The 15,605-nt window shown below is 35.4% G+C and overlaps 1 protein-coding gene and 2 non-coding genes across 3 annotated transcripts in view; 2 read left to right on the forward strand and 1 right to left on the reverse strand.

Annotated features, from left to right (window-relative positions):
• LOC105221907 (RING finger protein 17) overlaps positions 1 to 15,605 on the reverse strand; it is a gene marked incomplete at its 3' end in the record, with an annotated part of 207,404 nt that overhangs the window by 84,972 nt on the left and 106,827 nt on the right.
• Positions 632 to 703, forward strand: Trnap-ugg (transfer RNA proline (anticodon UGG)). The gene has a single exon. It is a non-coding gene; the product is annotated as a tRNA-Pro (tRNA).
• On the forward strand, positions 2,239 to 2,310 carry Trnap-ugg (transfer RNA proline (anticodon UGG)). The gene has a single exon. It is a non-coding gene; the product is annotated as a tRNA-Pro (tRNA).

A 15,605-nucleotide genomic window follows, 5' to 3' on the forward strand; every position in this document is an offset into this window, starting at 1 on the left:
AATGGTCAGAAAATATATTGCAAAAGAAAAAAAACAAAAGAATATTCAAGATTTTTTCTCTTCATAGTAAATACATATGTATGTATGTAAATGTAAATATGTTTTTCATGTAAATCCATATGAAGCAAATAAATGAATGAATTTTTTAAGTTTAAAAATGCGTTTAGTATTATAAAAACAGATAATTTATGTATATATTTGGAAAAGTAAATTATTCGAAAAAGTAAATTACCCAAAATACCAATCGATTTACTTTTCGAGAGTATACTGTATTTCTTACATTAAGTGTGGAATCACTACAAACGTGACGCCGATTTCTTGCCGCATTGCCATGGCACTGCTTTACCAACATACGTTTATTATACTAGCAGCCTAAAAGTATGCAATAACACTGCTTTGATGTTTGATGGTAGCTACGTGAAGGGAAAGCTTTTGGTGATATACGTAGACAAAATATGTACTTTAATATTGTTTCTTATAAATGTAAAGAAAATTTATTTATACTTTTATTAAAAAAAAAAAAAATAGTCAAAACCCCGAATTTACTTTCATATGAAATATCATTGCACTCTATTTCATAAATTCGCCAATTTACGGCATAAAACTGTAATTGGACAAGTGATTTGCATGCGGCTCAATGGTCTAGGGGTATGATTCTCGCTTTGGGTGCGAGAGGTCCCGGGTTCAAATCCCGGTTGAGCCCGATCCTTTTTTGTTTTTATTTATTATTTTATTATATTACTAATAACTTGATTATTTTTAAAATATTTTACATTTTACTACTAAATCGAATTTAATATTTATTTTTAGGTCATATAATATGTTTTGGGTAAATTTGAAGCGCATCGTTGCAACTTGTCGACTGTCGACATTAGATAATTATTTTTTAGCGTTCAGTGAATAAAGCAGTTATAAGTACGGTTATTTACACGATCACCTGCATTCAGTTGAACAACATAGATTTAAAGGTCAAGAGTTTGTCAGAGGGTCACAACAGAAAATTTATTTTACTTTCGAATGAATCAAAGGACACTAAAATGATTGAGACATGTGATAAGACGACTCAGCGTACAAGACGGATGACTAAATAATAAGTACAGTGGTGTAAACATAAAGGTAGGTAGGTCTGGGCAAAGTATTGGACCAATTCACGAATAATAGAATAGATCAATAAGTTCGGTTGTATCGAAGTTCAACAATTTCTTAAGCACAAATAAATGTTTATGACCAGTTTGTTGGTGAGAACAGGACAGAAGTAAAATTTCATATTTCAAAAAAACTAAGGAGCGAGTTCGAGTACATACAGACGAACATGACTAAGTCGACTACTGTATACAACTATGAGACAAAAATAGTAAGATTTTGTTAATAATTTGAAAATTCTTAACTTATTCTTTAAAATCCATGTCGTTCCCCTCAAAGTAATCCCCTTCGGCTCACCTTTGCCATTACAAACGTGATGCCGATTTTTGGCCGATTGATCGTCTATTTCCGGGTCGTAAGCATAGATCCAAGACTCATCCCCAGTAGTAATACGTTTCATAACATCCTGGTAGTCGGAAAGCACTGCTTCACAGATTAACGAGACGCTGTTTTTTCGAAAAAATTTAATGATTTTGGAACGAATCGTGCTTTCACATTTCATAAACCCAAATTATTTTTCAAAATGGTTTTCACTGATCCTTCCGGTATCCAAACGATGCCAGTAAGACCTCTTAAATTTTTATTAACGTTTTGATCATCAGTTGATGTTGATGGCGATCGTGTATGTGGTTCGTCATCAACGCGTTCGCGAATAATTTGTACCAATCCAAAAGAGTTGCTCGCGACAAACAATTATCACCGAAGGTTTTTTCCGATGTTTTGAACGTTGTGGCACCAGAAATTTAATTCCGCACAGAAAATTTAATGGAACTTCTTTGTTGAATAATTTCATTTATCGTAAAAATCGCTTAATGCACTAATAATTATTTTGATGAGACATTGGCACAAATACCACGGACAGACTAAGAAAAAATAGTTGGATAGCTAGGTTTTCGCTAAAAATTTAAATTAAGAAGTCTTACTATTTTTTGCCTACAGTAGTAAAATACTATATACATATGTATATGTAAGTATGAAAGCGTTTATGGTCAGGCGTAGAAATTTGTTAATCAGCAAAAACACAGGGTTACTAAAATGATAGAAAACAATAATTGCAGGGTGACAAAATTGAAATTAGGCACAGTACAGTTATGCGGCTCAATGGTCTAGGGGTATGATTCTCGCTTTGGGTGCGAGAGGTCCCGGGTTCAAATCCCGGTTGAGCCCGAATTCTTTTTTTTATTTTTATTCCCTATTTTTTCGATTACAGAAGAGTATTTTTGCTCAAAAATTATTGCTTTATTTAATCACTTTTAAAGAAAACGTGAAAACTTGGAAATAGCCAATATGACTGTTAGTTATATACCATGTATGACAGCAATCAGAGAAGTTAATAATTTATAGACATTGTGGTAGGCGGAGGTGATTCAGTATAGTTGCAACATTTTATATACGTTTGCTTATATTAATGAATGGAATATCAATTCAAATAAGGTGACCATATCAAGATTTCCCGTTTATTTTGTGGACATTTTTTGACAGCTCAGCTAACTGAATATAATTAAGCTAAATTTATATTTAACTGTGCTAGAGATTAATTTCAATTGTCTTCACTAATAACGAGGTGAGTAATTTTCAAAGTTCTAATGTTGCTTGTGGGCAACCTTGGGCCATTGTGGTAATAAATATATTTGTACCGGAAGAGAAAGGATTGCCAAATGAAGAAATTGAAAGGATCGTATACTTTGAATGGGATGTTTCAACTGATGAAGAAAATGAAAATGGAAGACATATCCACAGTGTTAGAGAACAACTTGGATATTATAATGGAAAAAGGAGAAAGCATAGATATTGATCTTTTTGAAAATATGATCAAAGATGAACGTGAGAAGGAATCTTGTGTTGTTGCAGAATTAGGCTTTGAAAAAGTTGATCCCAAGACACTTAAGTGGAGATAAAGGCTGGAGATTAAATCTCCAGAGAGTATTTGGGAAGAAGACAAGGCCTGAAGAAGCGACAAATTCATGACGCCGATAGAATATTTTTGCACCTTTTTTTGATAGCCGAGTAATTGATTTGTTGACAATGCAAAATGAATTGTATGAGCTGCAAGAACACGGCATTGATTTAAAATGTACTAGAAAGGATATCAAACGTTACGTTGGTATTTTGTTGTACTTTGGTGTTCTAAAAATACCACAATTCAAAATGGCATGGTCAAAAGACTTCAACCTTATAGCCCTGACGGACGAGCAAAATTAATGCGCCTTAAGCAACGCTAATGCGAATTGAAATTTTATGGTGACAGACGTCAGGCTTGTGCATTTAGACAGCTGATAGTGAAATTTGTTTCTTTATTAAAAGAAAAAAAAGTGAAATAAAATTGAATAAGATAAATTATTAAAAGAAATTTTGGTAATTTTGGAAAATCAATATAAATTTAACGAAAAAATTAATTAATTCGTTTATTATTATCTACGTTAAAAGATAATAGAGTGAAATTAATAGCAATAATTGATTCTAATGCGGAAAAAGTGCGCAAAAAAGTTAAGAATATTGGAAAAAAGGATAGCAAAAGTGCGACATCTGTCAATAAATAGCAAAAATCGGCCATTTTTGAGCAGTGTTGCCTACTGAAATTTAGTAAATTTAACCAAATGCACGGAATTCTTGTGAATTACAAACTTGCATTACATGGGTCAAATGCGTAAATAAATGCAAATTAAGCCCGCTAATGTATATTAGGGCTGTCGTCTGTCAGGGCTATTACAGATATAACAGATTCAACGCCACGTGTAAGCTTTGAAAAAATTAGATGTGTTTACATTTTAACGACAACTCTAAACAACCCAAAAAAGAAGATGATATGAAAACTATGATAAGCTGTACAAGGTACGCCCTGTACTACAGATTCTGAAAGAAAATTTTGATAAACTACCCCAGGAAGAACATCAAAGCGTTGATGAACAAATCATTGCGTTCAAAGGTATACCTTGCGTAATGTCATACAAAATGTACACTTTAGCCTAATTTAAATATTTTTACAGGACGATCGACATATAAACAATACAATCCAGCCAAATGTGGTCTGAAAATGTTTACGCGTGCTGGAAACTCTGGGTTAGTTTACGACTTTACGCGGTATGTTGGTGAAGGCACCTGTCCTGATTATGGATTAGGAATGTCTTAGGATGTTGTGTTATTTTTGGCAAAAGAGGTTCCCAAGCACAAGAATTCGAAGCTTTTTTTTTGATAATTGGTTTACGTCAGATTCGTTGAAGGAAATGGGCATTTTTGCAACTGGTACTGTATGTAAGAGCCGCATAAGCAACTGTGATCTGCTTAGAGATGCTGAATTAAAAAAAAAACGTGGAAGAGGATCGTTTGCTGTAACAACAACAAAAACTGTTTTTTGTTATGCCATACCTAACTTTCAAAATAATATAGAAATAATTGTAAGCTTTCCAAAGAAATTTTTTCTTTATTTTATATACCACTTTGGCCCAAAGTTGCCCACAAGCAACTTCCGGTAGCGCCCAAACCGATGAGCGTATATTTACTAAATACGTGTTAAATGAATACAAAACCATTAATATTAAAAGGAGATTTCATTTCACGGGTTAAGCTAATTGAACGAAGCGTTTTGAATTTATAAGGCTTTATTTAAATATTACTTAAGATGTTTGGCGGAAGCTGGGCAGTGATAGAGGAAGTGTCTAGTTGTTTCCCCCTGTATTCTTCCCTGCAACTTTGACAAATTGCGTACTCCTAAATCTTTAGACTTAACGCGTGAGTGTCAATAAGACAGGGTCCAGTCAGGCCACGTATCATTGCGACCACGTGATTCTTGCTAAGAACTAGTAGTTCCATGGACCGTTTAATTCCCATTCTGGGCAAGAAGGCTTTCGCAACGCTTACTGAGCTTGCGCAGGGCCCAAAAATCCAGGGCTTGAGTTAACGAGGACAGGGGAACACATCTTTTTGGTTAAGGGTGCATTTTCTAGCGAGAATATTTTCTTTAGGTTTCAGACAAGTGCGAGGTCATGCACTTCTTGACTAGCTTTGACCTCACTGTAAGCTTCGATCCATTAGTAAAAAAGCCCACAGCGCCTCTTCTGTAGCGACTCCGCCCACCCATATATTACTCGGAGGTATGTGTGCTGAGATTATGGAGGATGGAGTCATGTGTAGAGGAGGATGGAGTCATGTGTAGAAGTTCACGTAAGTGAGGAAAGTTCTCTGATCGCCATTCACTTGGGAGTGGCCAGAAACGATTCTTTTACATATGACTCAAGCAGCTCACGACTTCCGGTCTTTGACCAAGAATCCTCGGGGTAGCCTAAGAACATCCGTTTGAAGGCGAGCTAAAGTGAGAAGGTGAAATATCCCCTACATAGGGTTGTGCGTTGGGTTTGGGACCGCCACGTAAAAAAACACCCCCAATGAAAACCAACAATCAGCCTGCTGTTGTTGACTCGGCTATAATCGCGTAAGTGGTGTCTACGCCAGTAAAGAAGAAGATGTGTGCTGAGAAGATGTAGCTGTCACTAGAAGCAGGCTCCGATTAGTTCGGTTTATGAAAGGAAATTTGTATGAAATTTGACTTCTAAACCCAATTGCCAATTCAAGAGTTCGAGTTGTGGAGAACTTCGAGTTATGGAAGTGCAACTGTAAATGTAATGCTTGATATCCAGGTAATATTTTTTAAACCTTATATAATGCATCAAATACACAATTTCTTATCGGGAATAAAGATACTTAATTGAGATTATGTGGCGATTATAGCCGAGTTAACAACAGCACATTCAAAAATTTATACACATAGTGTTTTTATCACCTTAATCTTTTAACTGGATAAACGCACTACTATAACAATGAATTTCACCAAACTTCCTTTGAAAAGTAAATTGGGTGAGAGTCACGATTAGTTGCCAATTGCACGCAATTTTGTATTAAATGATTTCCTAATTAGATTAAACGATCAATATTGATAATTATTTACGAATTTCGGGAGTCGATCTAAATCACATAAGCGTATATAGAGGATTTATTTTAATACATTACAGAGAACTTGTCCTACAAGTACTTTTGTAGTTTGTGAATATGATATCTAGTACCCATGTATATGGGTTTAATAAAATAAAATAAAAAAGTACATACTTAAAGTAAATAAAGAAACTACGTAAGCGTATATTTCTACAGTTGTGAGCAATTCTAAACTAGTGCCGTAGATTATATTCATTAGAATACTCAGATAAAATTTCGTATAGTTTTCACACTCAGGAGGTTGGTCTTGCTAATGGGAAATATCGGGTCAATGCTAGGAGCACATAATTTATTAATCGAAAAGAAAAAAATATATAAAACATGTAAAATGCTTTAACTAGGCCACAAAGTAAATTTACTACAGAGAGTGCGACCGTCTGGAAAGGGTAGCAGTGATGGGAAAATTGTTAAAACTTGGGCGTCTTCATACCATCTGAAAGATGAATTGTACTATACATAAATCCTAAAGCCTAGATAGACCTAATGGAAACATATAGTTTTTAGTCAATACTTTTATATTTATTCATTTGGACCATATAAATTAAAAATCATCTAAGACTCCTCTAAAATTCAAATTATGGAAGAAATAAAAACTAAATCATAACTAAAATTTTGGAAACCCTTTGAGTATCTTCCAATAGTGTGGGCTAATACATACTATTTTCGGAAATATACAAGTTGCTTCCCACAGTAAACAGGACTTAAAAAAAATCAGAACAAATAGTTTTTTCGGAAAAATCAATTGATTTACTTTGGAACGCACCCTGTACATACAATGTATCAATATACTTCACAAGGATAGTTTAATTTACCTTGAAATTGGCTGCCATCGATTGTCTCTACTTGCCCTAAGAGCAGCCGATAAAAAAATATTGTATGACCATTACAATGCTAGATGATATGCCATTTACGAAACTGCTATTATTTTGCTCGCAACTGCTTGCTCATAGTTACATACGCATGTAAAAATATATCGAGCAGCAACTTTCACTGCAACCGCAAGGCTATTGATGATTGGCGATAAGGCCGGCAGTTTAACGGTGTTGAACTACCAACAACAATAGCAAATTACACTGGTTACAGAAAATACAAGGAGCGCCGACACCGCAATTTCAATGAAAAAACGAGATTTTTTCCTTATTATTGTTGTTATTTAATGTTTCGATGTTGCATGCCGCAAGCGAAGAGTTTACAGCAACAGCGCGTACTCGCTGTCAGGTGCCAACAGCAAACATGAACCAGTTGTAGAGCAACTTGAAACAAATTCACAGCTGGAAAGATTAAATCCAGATTGCGGCGGCGCTACTTGCACCCCACTCTAAGCCAGTCTGGCAGCCTTTGGTGGTGAATCGCGTTAGATGTGCTGCCAAGTGTACGCCGTTGCGAGGATCAGTGGCATTAGTGACAGCGGCAATCAGCTGGCCGAAAGTGGTTTATTAACGGTTCCACAATCGAAAGCCAGTAGCAACATTAACTTTAGTGCGCTGGTAGTGGTAGTGGACTGGAACGTTAGTGGGTTTCGGGTGCTATTGACAATACAACGCTTGATTGCACGTCGATTTGACGAAATACTTATGAGTTATCATTTTAGTGCAATTACAGCATAAGACAATCGCATGAACGACTTCCGTCTTGTCCACATTTGTCTTATAAATTTCATACAATATTTGTTGCAGTAAAGATGCAAATTATGTTGAATGGCTGCTTTAATTTTACAAAAATGCTGGAACGAATTCCATAACGATCCATGTTATTACTCGTCTAAAAAGAACGCAAAATGCTACTTGTAGCTTCGTTAAGGAACGTGAACGATTTTTTTTTGTATTTTTTAACGAACTCCGAAAAGAGAAAACAAAGCGCTTAAAATATTTTGTAATTAAATCAGGGACCGGAAATAAGAGTTATTTTACAATTGTTAATAAAAAAAATCATACGTAAAGGAACATCGTAGAAAAGTTTTGTTTACACCATCATGATTTTTAGGTGAACTATATGCGAAATATTGTATGATTTTTAAATTTAGATTTTTATATATTTAGATCAAAAATAAAAGTTAATATAAATAAAATAAAATAAAAGTTATTTTTGATTTCTATTTTTTTAGATCAAAAATAAAAGTTATTTTTGATTTTTATTTTTTTAGATCAAAAATAAAAGTTATTTTTGATTTTTATTTTTTTAGATCAAAAAATAAGAATTATTTTTGATTTTTATATTTTTAAATCAATAATAAAAATAAATTCAAAATTTGTGGCATAATATGTTTCGTAATTTCTGTTAAGCTTTAAAGTAAAACTAAGATGTACGGTTATAATAACAGCAAAAAATAAATAAATAAAAATTTTGAATTGATTTTTATTATTGATTTAAAAATATAAAAATCAAAAATAACTTTTATTTTTGATCTAAAAAAAAATCTAAATATATAAAAATCAAAAATAATTTTTATTTTTGATCTAAATATATAAAAATCAAAAATAACTCTTATTTTTTGATTTTTTCGATAAAAGTCATAAGAGTTACGGTCCCTGAATTAAATATACAAACAATGATAATATTTTCTTTAGGAAGGGGCAACGTTGCCTACAAGTTCAATTCAAATTGATTCTGAACCGATTATAATACACTGGAAGGGCGGAAATCACAATTTTTAGTATACTGGGACTAGAGGAAAAAGACCCTGACTTCATTTACATTTAATTAAATTAAAGCATCCTCCAGAGAATATACATGCAATTTTAATAAGATAACTCTAACACTGAGGGATATGTATGTTCAGCACATAGTCCATTAAAATAACGGAAATTATTATATTATCCCGAGGCTGATCGACTTCGCCGGGGGCTGACATATGATTATCTGTAGTTCTAGATTCCAGCAAAAGAAAATTCATCAAGCTATCTGACTGTCTCCGTGCGGAAAGGCCAATTCAGACATACATAGATCGATCATGTTGTGATAGACGGAAAACCCATCTCCAGTGTTTTAGATGTACGTGCGCTCCGAGGTCCTAACACAAGGGCTCGGACCACTATCATACACTCAACTTTGAGCAGTAAAAAACGCACATCAACAAACAAAAGAAGCTTTGACGTCAATAAGCTGCAATCACAACAGGCAGCCGAACGATTTTCTACTCGACTAGCACGTCGGCTCTTTGAGAGCACTCATCAGCAAATCGGTATAAGGGAACTGTGGAACGGAAATCATTAGTTTTCGGAAAACGCAAAAGAACAGCTGACACGATGAGGAGTGCCGTTTCGTAGTGGAGAGAAAGCAGACTGCCTATTACGCAACGTGACAACCGGCCACAACAAGTGCAAGATACCAAGAGTTGTAGAGGGAAGCGAGACGCATTTGCAGACAAAAATAGAGTGAGTACGTAGACCTTGGGAAGCTGGCAGACAGGGGAAATGGTCGAAACTTCTACGAAAAGATGCGGCGACTGGCAGAAGGTTTCAAGACCGGAGAAGCAATCAGCCATCAGAAGTGATCTAATGGCTGATGCCTAGAACATTCCAAAATTATGGAGGGCTCGAGACCTGCTGAATAGCACTAAAAGTATAACACCAGGAGATGGCAATTACCCGCTTGAAGAACAACAAAGCGGCGAGGGTCGATGGATTCTCGGTCGAGCTATTCAAATACGGCGACGAAGAACTAATAAGGAGCATGATTAGATTTTATCAGTGTATTCACCATGACCCAAATCTTGAAACACCCCGTGAAAAGAGGATCGACACACTCCACCGGTTCGTCGATTTCAAAGCTACTTTTAGCAGTACAAGGAGGTGCCTTTATACCGCTATGTCTGAATTTGGTATCGCCGCAAAACTAATACCGCTGTGTAAACTGACCTCGAACAATACCAAAAGCTCTGTCAGGATCGGTGTGGACCTCTCCGAGCCGTTCGGTAATGTTCTGTATTTATGCAAGTTGCTTTCCAAAGTGAACAGAACTTAAAAAAAAAAAAACAGAACAAATGGATTTCTTGGCAAAATCGGTTTATTTTATTCAAAATAGTCTTCTTCTGCTTCAATACAGCTTTTTGCACGGTTCAAAAGCATGTCGAACGAGTGTTTTAACTCGCTGGCCGGTATGATCGCCAGTATGCCGGTACAAGCCTTTTGAATGGCCTCTACGTCTGCATGACGCTTTCCTTTCATGATCAAATGCATTTTTCCAAAAAGGAAGAAGTCGCACGGTGCCATATCAGGTGAATACGGGGAGTGATTAATGGTTAAAATGTGAGTTTTGGTCAAATAATCGGTCACAAGCTTCGATTGAATGTTGAATTCTGAGCAATTTTTGGTCATCAGTAAATTTGTGCGGAGCAAACCGTGCACACACCTTTCGTAAGCCCAAATGTTCAGTTAAAATGAGATAAATCAATTTCCATGATGATTTCGGCTGATTTTTAATCAATTCACGCGCAGATTCGTTGGAATTTCCGATGATCACGGATTTTGATTGGCCTACATGTTGATCGTCATTTATGTCCTCACGACCACTTTGGAAATGTTGAAACCACTCGTGCACTCTTCTACGGAATAGGCAATCATCGCCATAAACTTGTTTCACCAAATTGAAACGTTTCGGTAAAAGTTTTATCAATTTTAAAACAAAATTTAATGTTGGCTCTTTGTTCGAAGCTCTTTTTCGCACCGATAACACAAACATACTGACACTTAAAACGCAATAACTTCACTTCCAATAGATGAAATGTCTTGAAATTCTCAATGGACAACCGATAAAGATAGCAGATTCTAACGCACCAGTCGACATATAGATATCGCCACCAGGGGGCGCTAGATTAAAAAGTCTTGTTTACTTTGGAACCCACCTTGTATTGGTTTCTAAAACCAGGTGAAACCATTAATGGAGAAAACTAACGACAACAACCCAATTCGTAAGTAAACAAGAAGCTATAATTTTCTATGAGTTACAACTCTCGGACCCCAAGACCACTTAAGAACTATTAACTAATGATAAACATGGTCTTCTAAAATAAACGTAAAGTTTATGAAAAACTAAAAAGTTATATAGTAGACTTAATAACTTTTCAAGCACGGGGGCTGTTCAATTAGAAGTTTTTATATCTTGAACAGGGCAATTAAGTTTGCCGTAACAGTCAGAAGGAAACGTCGGAGCCAATGCATATCGAAATGACGAGCTGAGTGATTCAGCCATATGAGCCTGTACGTCTAACTGCATATACGCGAACTAGTCCCTCAGTGTTTGAGATATCGATCTGAAATTTTGTTTCCATCGTTTTCACTTCCAAAATATGCTTATTTGTCAGAACCGCCCATATCGCACCACTATATTAAATTGCTGCCATCAACTAACGATCAGAATTAAGTGGTTGTACGGAAAACTCTTCCATTTAACTAGATGTCTTCAAGAAATTTGAAATAATTAATTGTCCAAGGCAACGGTGCAATATCCAAAGAAATTGTTTAGATCGAGTCAATATAGCATACAACTGCCACACAAACTAACCGACCAAAATCTAGTGCTCGTATGGAATCTTTTGAATTCGTATTCAACCGAAGTTAAGTTTTTTTGTTTTAATAATCAAAGTAAGCACAGATTTTTTAAATGCTTGACAATGCTGAATTTAAACGGTTAGCGCGAAGGTAGTTGGTAAGTGTGGTAACATTCGATAATTCAGAGCAAATGCGCACTAAAAACTAAGCAAATGCAGAATTATATAAAAAATAACATAAAAAATGAAATTCATGCGGTCTGCTGCTTTGTAGCTGCAAATAAACAAACGCTGCTGCAAAAGCCAAGTAACTGTAACATGCGCTTACAAACGTATAAATGTATGTGTGTGTATGGTCGTCATAAAAATGAACACTACTCTGTTTATCCACAAGTGATTTAATTTTTCTGCGAACTCCAAACAAACGCAAACCATTCGACCTGACCGGACCCTCAGCCAGCCAACCAGCGAGCTAGAGCCAACCTAAGCGCGCGGTCCTCTGCCATTTGGCGCGGTTCACCACGCGTTTCTTTTTACAGCGACGATTCGCTTGCAAATGGCATTTGGCAAGCGGGTGGGGGAGGGTTGTAGACCAACAGTTGGCGAGTAGTTGCTACTGTCTGCTGTTTAATTGCAGTTGCGTTGGCTAAAAAGCGCTTGCGGCACTTAATCGTGGTCGTGGTCGCGCTGATTTGTTGGTCGATCGCTTAGCTTTGTCGTTGACGCGGCGCTGTTGTTGTTGGCTGTAGTCGCGGAGTTACAGTAATCGAAGTGAATGCACTGCTGCCAATTCGGCAGAAAATGTGAAAGGACGAAATGTCAAAAGCATGTTTTACTTCTGCTCAACAACGCGCAGTGTCGGGATGTATGTATGTGTGTGTGTGTATCGTCTGCATGTATGCACGCGTGAGTAGTTTGCCCGCAAAGCAAAGCTGTGCTGCTTGTAATTATTGTTTGAAGTGGATGTAGAAGATTACAATATGAATAGGAAAATTGTATTGGCAATAAATAATTTATAACTTTATGGTATACATATAACAAGCGATTCTGAATTTGCATATTGTACATATTTAAATGCAAATGTATGTTTTTACGTATGAACATGTTGTGTGCATGTACTGTCTGTTTTACAGTTTATATGCAACTTTCGCTGAACTAATTCTCTACATACGGTAACTTTAGCGAGAATTGTTATTTAAAATATATTCAAAGAGTTTTAAGTGGTGACTCAGAAGCAGCTTTTTAGACAGATGCAAAGGTACTGTTGTCTTTCTGACACACTTTTAGTTATAATGTGAGACATGAATAAAGCACAAATGTAAGTAATAGGTACACTTCTAGGAAATAAAGGCTCGAGCGACTCTAAGAACATTTATCATTGTGTAAAGAAATAATTAGTGATTTTTAAAAAATGAAAAGGTTCTCAGTGTAATGTATTAAGGGGTTTTATATACACTTGCAAGTCAGAAAAAAGCGGGTTTTCTTTAATTTTTTTTTTGAAGAGGCATTTTATTTTAAAAATACATGAAAGTAGTCTTAGTTTAATGCCATTTAATAATCTGCAGCACCGATTTGAAATGTTGTGGATTTCATGGATCCTGCAGCCGATCTCCAGGCAGACCTCCGAAAAGATTTCTACTTATGCAAGTACAGAATTAAAAAAACAAAATTCGATAGCTAAGATATTCAAAAATATGTCCGTAGAAGGGGTTTTCAAAGTTAAAATAATTTCCGAAGTTATAGCCGTTTTATGGACGACGATACTTTAAATGCGTTTTTTTCGAAAGTACACTAGTGGCCACGCAAAGCTTACCACAATAATTTCTTAAATTCTTTTCTGACTTATTCGTTCGTTCGGAATATTTTTTCAATTTTTTTTCGAGTATATTTTGTAAAGCTCACTAACTTTCAAATAATTTTGAAAGATATAGCTGAATGTGTTTTGTTTTTAATTTTTTGAAATATTGTATAACATGTCATTAACTTATATCCAAATAAAAAATGTCTATATCGCAAAAAGAATCACTATAAAGTGTTGTCAAATATGCACAACACTTGAAAATTTTGAGTGGTAACCTTTGCGTGGCCACGAGTGTAATTTTTACGGCGGTTGAAATCTACGATCTTCTCAAGTTGATATGTTATCTCAAGGTTTAAGTAACCGATTTCTTTGAAAATTGATAAAATTCTTTGTCATATGTACATCTATCTATCGCTCCTCGGCTTTCTTTGCAGCCTCCACTGCAATGATATGTAATTTGTCGATGTCTTTAATTTTTTTATATTCTTTAAATGTCAATAAAAATCATGTCTAAAAAATTACACTTGTGAAAAATTGTTAAATTAAAATTGTTATTAAAAATTTAATTTCTTCGATTATTATCTGATAAATATCTCTAAAAAGGTCTTAGAAGATTTTTAATCGATCTGTTCAGCCGTTTGGCAGATACTCGATAGCAGATACCCAATTTCGGAGGGATATCTCATCAGATGGATACATTTTTCATATAAGCCAGAATCAAGTACTCATCGTGCTAATTTTAAGTAATTCTTGCTGAATTAAAAACGAATTTCATAAGGTTTTGACCAGATTTTAGCATTTCTATCTGAAATAGCTCAAATCTTTTACTAGTGCAGTGTTACGAGATACTTATATAATACATGCAAGTACATTTGTACTATGTCAATCAATGAATGCAAGTGCAAGATATAAAAATAGAAGTGAGAAAAGATTCAGCAAAGCGTGATGGATTTCCAACCAACAAGCTATGAAAGCAGCACAGGCACAACAACAACAATTCAATGAGCTCTATAAATCGTTAGCACTTTGGACAGTTTGTAAAAAATATCAATTCACAAATGCAATGTGTGGACAATGCCAATAAGCACATGCATGTATGTGTATGTGGGTGTATGTATGTATATGTGTTTGTGAGTTTGGGAAAATATAGACTAAAGCCCAGCATGTGGGTTCAAAAATGAGCATTCGCCTGCATCCGCCTTCACATCCGCCTACAACGTCACACACTTATGTACATATATGCATTTGGGGACACATATAAAAGTACACTCATACATATGTATGTATGTGTATGCAAGGTATGTATGTATGTTGTCTTTATTCGGCTTTATTTTAATGTTACTCCACATACATTTTGCTGTTGTCTGAATTTTGTAGAGTAAATTAATTTATTCGTCGACATGTGCCGTTTTAATTGCCGCCGTTGTTGTTATTGTTGTTTGATATATGCATATGTAAGGCAGGTGCCAAATTTTATGCGTGTGCCGGCCTCTGTGTTGTGTCCGTTATTATTGTATTATTTCGCAAATTATTAGATTTTTAAACACTGCACGGCCAGGTACACATATACACGCATATATGAGTTCAAATGCATACACATTTATAAATATGCGTATGTGTGTGTCATTGCGGAGCAACTTACGGCCGGCAAGGTAATTCATTTGTTGTGGCCATTTCACATTTCTTAAATTAGCATATAGTAGGCATATACACACACATATGCACATAACACATACAAATGCACACAAACAGACAATGAAAATTTGCCAACGCATTGCGTGCGGATTGAATTCCTCGCACACGTGCAATCAAATTCACACGCATTTAAATGGGTATTTATGCTTTTTCACCGTACCACAAAGCAGTAAGTGCATATGTGTGTGTGTGTATGTGTGTGAGTGCATGCTACATTATTATTATGCGAAAACATCATTTGCTATTATATTATTTTGAATTTTCCAGCAATTAGTCTTGTTTACATTGGGCGTATGCATTACCAAAGTGCGTCTGCACATATGTATGTAAGTATGTGTGTTGACAGGTAAGTATCAGTGCATGATATGTTAACTGAGTAGCTTCATAAATAGCAGGCATACACACGCTTGACGCAATTGCTGTACCGAGTTTATTTAGTAATTAAAAGTTGTTTTATTGCTGCAATCTTCTCACTTAGTCTGTGTGTTTTTG

The sequence above is a fragment of the Bactrocera dorsalis genome, chromosome 2 (assembly GCF_023373825.1).
Source record: "Bactrocera dorsalis isolate Fly_Bdor chromosome 2, ASM2337382v1, whole genome shotgun sequence".
Classification (NCBI taxonomy): domain Eukaryota; kingdom Metazoa; phylum Arthropoda; class Insecta; order Diptera; family Tephritidae; genus Bactrocera; species Bactrocera dorsalis.